At 44.0% G+C, this 8,887-nt stretch overlaps 1 long non-coding RNA gene across 2 annotated transcripts in view; it reads right to left on the minus strand.

Moving 5' to 3' along the window:
* Nucleotides 1-4,367, minus strand: part of LOC108791912 — a 10,388-nt gene extending 6,021 nt beyond the window's left edge. Inside the window, exon 1 of one of the 2 annotated variants that reach the window (XR_001941528.1) lies at nucleotides 4,332-4,367. This is a non-coding gene — a long non-coding RNA (uncharacterized LOC108791912). Of the gene's footprint in view, nucleotides 1-4,305 lie in introns of both variants that reach the window. The other variant, XR_001941529.1, reaches the window with a different exon arrangement.
* Nucleotides 4,368-8,887: the final 4,520 nt, after the last annotated feature.

Consider the following 8,887-nt stretch of genomic DNA (forward strand, 5'->3'; position numbering starts at 1 on the left):
TATATATATATATACTATCAAATAGATTTTCCACTTTTAAATATATCATAATGTTTAACCCACCCCCAAGACATGTATTTCAGTTGTGGCTGAATGTCAGTAGGTAGAGTCACCTACTGGACTTTCATCTCTTATTGGATGTTTCCCTTATTTTAAACCATAAAGAATATAAAAAGAGGAGTGAGACTCCCACTTATGTCCAGCAGGAAGAGAGAGGTTTGGAATCACAGACAGGTGGATTATATTGCTGGAGCTCCTGAAAGATGTCAAAGCTGAACTCCGGACACACAAACGTTCATTTACATATATTCCTTAATAACCACAAGGGATATCAATCCACTTTGTCGTCAACAAACCCAGTAAAAGTTGCAGCGACATCATCACTGTGCTGTATATAGCCTGTGCAGAAAGTAAAGCTGTAGGAGGAACCCAACAGACCCCACCCACTACAGGCTGCCTGCAGAAAACTGCAGGAGGGGGCGGAAACAAGTCACCCTGCACAAGGAGAGAGAGCAGCAGTGAGCGGTCTTTATTACAGGAGGGGGCGGAGACAAGAACAGTCACCCTGCACAAGAAGAGAGAGCAGCAGTGAGTGGTCTTTATTACAGGAAGCTCCAAGTTTCACACTGGATTACTGTACAGATCTAGAAGAAATACACAAAGCTCACCAAGATTCAATTAAACATACGACTCTTGAATTTGGAAAATATTTTTTATCCCGAAGTTCAACTTCAGCTGGTAGAAAATTCCGCCTACCAGCATGCACCAAAAGCTCAAATATTGGCTATGGGTGACCTGGCTCTTCAGTATTTAGTCAGTAAGCCTGTGTGTAATTTGCACTGCTCATACTTTACATTCAGTCTTACACGTACTGTTTATATCTGAACTGAATAAATTAATAAAAAAGGGAAAACATACTTTTAGTTGTCAGTAGAACATACCATTAGGTGTCATGACACATGGAAGTTTATGATTAAAAATGTGGCATGTACAATATAATTACAGTATATACACATTAAAGGTATGATTACATAGTTACATAGTTAGTCAGGTTGAAAAAAGACACAAGTCCATCAAGTTCAACCTATAGAGATACGGAGAGAGAGAAAAAAGAGAAGAAAAGCCTCTATGCCCACAGTTACCCACTGTTGATCCAGAGGAAGGCAAAAAAACCTGTAAGCGATGTATGATTTCATCATGCAGTTTGTATGATGGTAAGTTATCTTATAAAATGTGGGAAGGATCACTGCATCCCACACAATATAAACAAACTGCCCATCAAGAATCCTAAGGCAAGCCAACATTCAAGGAGCTACAAGTCTCAGCATGCTTCATCAACCTTTACTTGAAAGGACATGCTGGGAGTGTTAGTTTATCACAGGGGAAATGTTGTGATCTGTCATTTGGGAACCCCAAGCATTCAAGGAGCGTTCAGCATTCAAGGAGCTAAAAGTCTCAGCATGGTGCATCAATCTTTGGTTGGAAGGACATGCTGTGACTGTTAGTTCATCAGAGGTGGAATTCTGTGAGCTGTCATTTGGGAAACCTAAGGCAATCCAGTATTCAAGGAGCTAAAACTTTCATCACGATCCTTCGATCTTTAATTAGAAGGACATGCTGGGACTGTTAGTTCATCAGAGGTGAAATGCTGTGTGTTCTCATTTGGAAAACCTAGGACAAGCCAGCATTCAAGGAGCTACACGTCTCAGCATGCCCCATTAACCCAATGAAATTCATCATTTAAGGAGCTTAAAGTCTCAGCATGGTCCACTAACCTTTAATTAGAAGGATATGCTGGGACTGTTAGTTCCTTAGGGGTGACATGCTGTGTGCTCTCATTTGCAAAACTTAAGACAATCCAGCATTCAAGTGCCTACAAGTCTCAGCATGCCCTATTAACCGTTACTATATAGGACATGCTAGGACTGTTAGTTCCTCAGGGGTAAATGCCTATGAGGTGTCATTATAAGTTTTCCACAGATTCAGTGAACGTCCGCCTGATCCATCTGTTTACGTCCACAGCCATTCCCCGACTGAGGCCGACATCTGAGCGAATCTTCTCAGAGAGAGTTGCATTTTTTGTGGCCAATAGATATTGTTTTCCCCAAAAAATGGCTGGTGCCAGGAAGTTCTATAGCATTCTCTCCTCCCCTCTCCATAGGGGCAAGCATGCATATTCATCTGACGTTTGTTTGTGCACAAATCTTTCATTACAGAAATCATTTGGATAACAAATTTGTTGGTATTGAGGATGGAGATTTTTGATGCTGATATAATTTCATAGACATGATCCAGATCTGGAAGTGATAGGACTAAAAAGAACTGCATTCTCTATGACAGGCATAATGGTCTCAACTTTGGAGAATGCTGCAGGATGTTCAGGGCTCAACACTGAGCCAATCCCTTCAAAACATTGTGACTAACTATGCTGTACTTTACTAAGTGGGCAGAAATATTCTCCTACACTGAACCTTTTTTTTATTACTTGTATTGAAAAGCAGATTTTTTTTTATAAGCACCAAAGCCAGAAACATTTAAGCAAATACTACAGCCACACTGAACAGTGCAGCCACTAAACTCATATCTTAAGTGCCTCCAAAGACCGTACAGCCCTACTGAGCAAGATTTAGCACATTAGTACCTCAACTGAGCCAACATTGCAATGACCAGGTGCAGAATGCACTAAGTTGGAGCAATCAATCACGGTTCAGTTTGCTGTAGCTAAATAAGAATTTCCGTGGCACCCTAGGGTTCCTCCAGAGGTTGCCAGAGGTTCCTTCAGCAATATTGGCATCTTAGATATGTAACCACTGACACCACTGACATCAATTATCTTTTTAGCTATCTGTAAGGAAACACCAATGTAAGGGGCACACTTCCCAATGACCACCAACGTAAGGGACATTCTTCACAATTACTATAAGGTTCATTTTTCTCAATAACCACCAATCTAAGGAACATTCTTCACCATGACCCCCAATGTAAAGGCCATTCTTCACCATGACCACCAATGTAAGGAACATTCTTAACCATTTTTACCAATGTAAGGGACATTCTTCACCATGACCACCAAAGTATGGGACATGCTTCACAGTTACCACCAATGTAAAATAAATTGTTTACAATGACCACCAATTTAAGAGACATTCTTCAGTATCACCAATTAACTCAAGGGACATTCTTCCCATTGACCACTAAAGACCACCAACGTAAGGGACATTCTTCCCAATGAACACCAATGTATGGGACATTCTTCACAATGACCATTACATAAGGGACATTCTTTACCATGACTGTCAATGTAAGGGACACTCCTCACAATGACCACCAAAGTAAAGGACATTCTTTACAATGAACACCAATGTAAAGGAAATTTTTCCCAATGACCTCCAAGCAAAGGGACATTCTTCACAATGACCACCAACGTAATGGACATTTCTTTACAATGACAACCAACGTAAAGGACATTCTTCACTATGACCACCAACCTAAGGGACATTCTTCCTAATGACCACAAACATAAGAGACTTTCTTCCCAATGACCACAAACGTAAGGGACATTCTTCCCAATCACCATCAACATAAGGGACTTTTTTTCCAATGACCAGCAATGTAAGGAATATTCTTCACTGTGCCCACCAATGTAAGGGACATTCTTTGCAATGACCACCAATGTAAGGGACATTCTTCCCAATGACCACAAACGTAAGGGACATTCTTCCCAATGACCACCAACATAAGGAACATTCTTCACAATGACCACCAACATAAGGAACATTCTTCCCAATGACCACCATGCTAACTTACCATGATCTGTAGATATATCAATCATTGTCAGGGGTTTTCTGAGAATAAAAAGTTATTCCTGAAGTTCCTCCATGTCAAAAAGTTGGAGAAAGCCTGGCATGATGATCAGCTTACATTTTGCTAATCTCCCACCCTCCTCCCCAGTTCAGACCATTTACAAGCAATCATATACTATTCTATGTTAAACGTTTTAATCTGCTGTCACACTAGGGTTATCAGTAGATGTATCATGCCAAGGCTACACAGGCAGTGCTTGCTGGCAATAGCACATTGAACTAAGTGTGATGTTGCTCAGATTTTAGGCAACAAGTAGTTAAATCTCTCAGTTGCAATGAGATGTCATTGGCAATGTAGCCCAATCATTGTTCCACGACCAAGGTGCAATGCCAAACTTCCTAAAGCAGCAGCACAGCAGCTGAAGTTTTCTCTTTGAGCCCTATACACAGTAGCAGATCTGATAGCGGAAATAAAATGGTGTTGTCACCCCCCTCCCAATACCTGTAATATGGTCACCCTGCAGTCACCTCCTCAGGGAGCCGACCTCTCATTGCTCTTCTCAGCCAGCGCTCACAACGTGCGTCGTCCCCCGGTTCCGGAGTCAGCCTGACAGCCGCTTCTCCCAAGCCTGACAGCAGCTGCACGTTGCCTCCTCGCCGCCAGCCGATTGGTCCTGAAGGTGGAGCCGCGGGTACCCAGTTGCTAGGCTGCGTTGTTAGGGAGCGTTGCCGGGCAACGGTGACGCTCACAGCATCCCGAGAGCATCTTCAGATGGGTGGATCGCTGGTGCTGCGAAAGCGATGCGGGAAACATCATGTGAATCGCTGTCAGATGCGGTGTTAGTGAAAAAAAAAAAACACGTAGGCATTTAAAGAGAGAGAGAGCGTGGGAGGTGTTTTTACCCAAAAGGCTGAAAGTGACTTTTTTTCTTTTTTCTCGAGATATTCCCAGGCTTGCCAAGTATATAACTGGGTGCAGCCATCGCAGCGCCGCTCACAGAAAGTGACTCACTGAGTGTCGTTATTGTTATCATTTATTTATAAACATCGTTAGCAACACTGTACAATAAATGACTTCCTTCCAGAGACAAAAAACAATTAAGATCACATCCTCATGATTTACTTTTTATTTCCTTTTCCTAATGCTGTAAAGCTTTCCAATCCACATTTACACCAACTGGTTAAGACTCTTAAAGCTTCAGGGCTGGTGCAGACCTGGGCGATCCGGGATGAGCATCCCGAGACCACGCGATTGATCGTGCAAAATTACACACAAGAATTGCCATGTGGCCCCATTGATTTCAATGGGATCACATCCATGCGGCAATCACAGAAAAAAGGTACACACGACGTGTGGCTGTTTTAGCCCGCGATCGTGTTCGATTGCACAGAAGTCGTGGTGGGGAAACCGCGTGATCCGCCCGACAGGACTGGCGTGCCATTAGAAAATAATGGCACCCACACCACGATCCTCGGTGATGCCAATCTGCGCAGTATCCTGCACAATTGTCGCGCGGTCACGGATCGCCCAAGTGTGAACCTGGCCTAACTCCACCATGCCTTTGTAAAAGCAGATATTACCTTGCAAATGTAGTGATGACATCATCACTGTGCTGTATACAGCCTGTGCACAGAGCAGAGCAGTGGGAGGGAACCTTGATCTGCTTATATTTTGCTTTCTCTGGTTCCTTCATTCTCCTCTCATTTATTTATTAAAACCAAACCCTTCTGTTTTCATCACACACACACTTCTTAGTCCAAGTGATGCCATCCCTCTGTGCTTCTCTGTGCAATGCAGGCAGATCATGGCTGGTGGGAGGGGCCAGTAGAGTGCTGTACATAGCTTCCTGAAAACATCACAGCACCCTTCTTCAGTGCTCCTTTCAAAGGCCCATAGCTCTGATGCAAGAAGAGGGATGGCTGTATTTACATGTAGACTGCCCTAAATAAAGTCCACGTGTGATGCTGAGCCTCCATGCTTGAAAGAACTGATATTCAATTAATAATAGGGGCAGGCAAGGGACAGTCTGGCTGGGGAGCAAAATAATAGGTGATGGTGAATGTTCATGAAATGCAGGGGCCTCTTTCTGACTTGCAACAGCTTATAATGTACATTGTGAGAAGCTCTGTGCAGTGAAATCAGAGTAAACAATTTCTATTAAGGAGCCGGTACTACTGTGCAAGACTGAAGGTGAAGTCTGGAGTTCAGCTTTATGTTTAGTGGTAGACACGGCTTTTAAAGTATTTTGCCACAAGAAGTTTAAAGCATGGTGCTTACACTGAAAAGATGCTGGGTAGGGATAATGGAGAGCAAAGACACAGGAATTAGGTGGGGACAGGAAGGAGGAGCAAAAGTGCTAAGTGGGGGTAGAGAGGAAAAGTAGGGACACAGGTGGTAAGTGGGGGAGGAGAAGGAGAAATGAGACACAGGTGCTAAGTGGGGGTAGAGAAGGAGAATGAAGATACAGGTGCTAAGTGGAGGAGGAGAAGGAGAGTGGGGACATAGGTGGTAAGTGGGGGTAGAGATGGAGAGTGGGGACACAGGTAGTAAGTGGGGAGGAGAATGGATACATAGGGGGTAAGTGGGGGAGGAGAAGGAGAAAGGAGACACAGGTGGTAAGTGGGGGAGGAGAAGGAAAATGGAGACACAGGCGGTAAGTGGGGGAGGAGAAGGAGAATGGAGACGCAGGTGGTAAGTGGGGGTAGAGATGGAGAGTGGGGACATAGGTGGTAAGTGGGGGTAGAGAAGGAGAGTGGAGACACAGGTGGTAAGTGGGGGTAGAGATGGAGAGTGGGGACACAGGTAGTAAGTGGGGGTAGAGAAGGAGAGTGGAGACACAGTTGGTAAGTGGGGGATAGAGATGGAGAGTAGAGACACAGGTGGTAAGTGGGGGTAGAGATGGAGAATGGGGACACAGTTGGTAAGTGGGGGGTAGAGATGAAGAGTGGTGACACAGGTGGTAAGTGGGAGAGAAGCAGGGGAATGGAGACACAGAGGTGGCAAGTTGGGGCGGAGGAGGAGAGTGGGGTCCCAGGTGGTAAGGGGGTGAGTTAAAATAGAAGGGATATCTGTTTTGTAAACAGTTAAAGAAGTCAGATTTCCATGAGTATTAGGGACTGAGGTCATGTGATCCTTCTGTACTGCTCTTTTCAAGTTTAATGCAGACTGGCCTCAAAAATTCATTTCTTACCAAAAAAGTTGGCAAAGGTGAGTCGCAGAGTGCTGCAAGAGCTAAGCATCTCTGAGCACAGCCGTTGCCTAGCAGCTGCTTAGAGAATCTTTTCAAAAAGTTGATAAGTAGCAAGTCCATTGAAATTGTTTTCAGCTGCCATAGAGTTTTTAATTTTCAAAATGTGCGTCAAAGTTCATTAAAGCCCACAAGAAGTCTCACACCTTTTTATATCTCCTAATCCTGCTGCTTTCTGCCAACCACTCCAGTGCTCTCTGCTGGCATAGCAGTGTGACAGCCAAATCTCTCATCAAGGACCACTGGGCTGTGTACACAGAGGCAGCCCTCTTCAGTGTATATGGAGACACCAGGCATGTGGGGGAGGAGTGTATAGGGAAACACAAGGGGGGGAATGTCAGGTGGGCTGTACATGGGCCCCTGCTTCTACACTACAGTTTACCAGTGTGAGTTGCACCCAGACTATTGGCTCCACTTTGTATATGTGCCAATGTCCAAATAAAGAAATGTATGATTGATCTGCTCAGTATAAATGGAAGGAGAAATTGATGAATTTTGGATAAAACACAGACAACGATACTTGTAAAGCAATTTATTTATTGCTTTTCATGCAGCTTGAAAATATAGAATTCAATCTAAATCTGTATCAAAGACATTCCATGTAATTAAAAATACTTGCGTAGAAGACAATTTGTGTTACATGCAGTATTGTATGCTGTGTTAATAAACTACTACTGTCAATGATAGTAGTGAAGATTCCTCAAATCCATTTTCACTGTAAGTGTAAAAACAGAAAACATTCCCTTATTTATATGCAGATATGTTATTTCCCGTCCATTAGCATTGCTTCATAAACCAGTTGAGTTTTGAATTTAAGTTCTGAAGCACCCTGACCAAATATTGTGCTTGTATATACATAGAGAACTGTTTACTAATGATGCTTTTGTTGCTATAAGATGTTGCTATTGACATGGGAGTTGCAGAGATACCATCATTTGGAACTCCTTACCCCAACCTGTCCATCTATCTCCTACTCTAACTGCCTTTAGGTAATCCCTAAAGACTCATCTCTACAGAGAAGCTTATCCCACCTCATCCCAACCACTGCACTATCACTTTCTCACACTACCACCTCTTGTATCACTTGCCCCTCTCTCTTAGATTGTAAGCTCTCCCATGCAGGGCCCGCCTTACCATTTTGTCTTGACTTGTATTGTAACTGTAATGTCTTCCTTATGTTGTAAAGCAAACTGTATATAAATCCTGGATAATAATAATAATAATGGCTCTGCAATAGAATTACCTCTCCGGCGTTCCAGGTGTGCAGCCCCGCCTACTCTTTCGCGACGTCACTCTGCTCATCCTCACTAGCCAGCTTAAGCCGCGAAACTCAATTGCTCGGCGTCCAAGCAATCGTACAGACGCCGGGCAATCCTTGCTGTCAACCCCTCTCCATTCTGTTCAGTGGAACCTCTGAGATCTCAGATCCTTCTGGTTACTCTGTGCAGTAATCACACACTCCATCCTGAGGCTCTCTCTACCCTCTGCATGCTGACTATTCTACTACATGGCTCAGCTCTCTATCCTGAAAGCATTGACCACTCTTCATCTAGATACCGTATATACTCGAGTATAAGCCGAGTTTTTCAGCCCATTTTTTTTGCTGAAAAGTGCCCCCCCTCGGCTTATACTCGAGTCAACGTCTGGAGCAGGTCTTACTTACCTCGCCGAGCGTCGCGTAACTGCTGCTCCGGCGGGCAGCGCTCCGAGAGGGGTCATCTGGCAGTCTCCGGGTCCTAATTTAGGTGGCCGGAGACTGCCAGATGAACCCGCTCGGAGCGCAGATTTGGTAAAATTAGGTACCTCGGCTTATATTCGGGATGGCTTATACCCGAG

Source organism: Nanorana parkeri, unplaced genomic scaffold (assembly GCF_000935625.1).
Source record: "Nanorana parkeri isolate BGI_ZX_2015 unplaced genomic scaffold, ASM93562v1 scaffold20, whole genome shotgun sequence".
Classification (NCBI taxonomy): Eukaryota; Metazoa; Chordata; class Amphibia; order Anura; family Dicroglossidae; genus Nanorana; species Nanorana parkeri.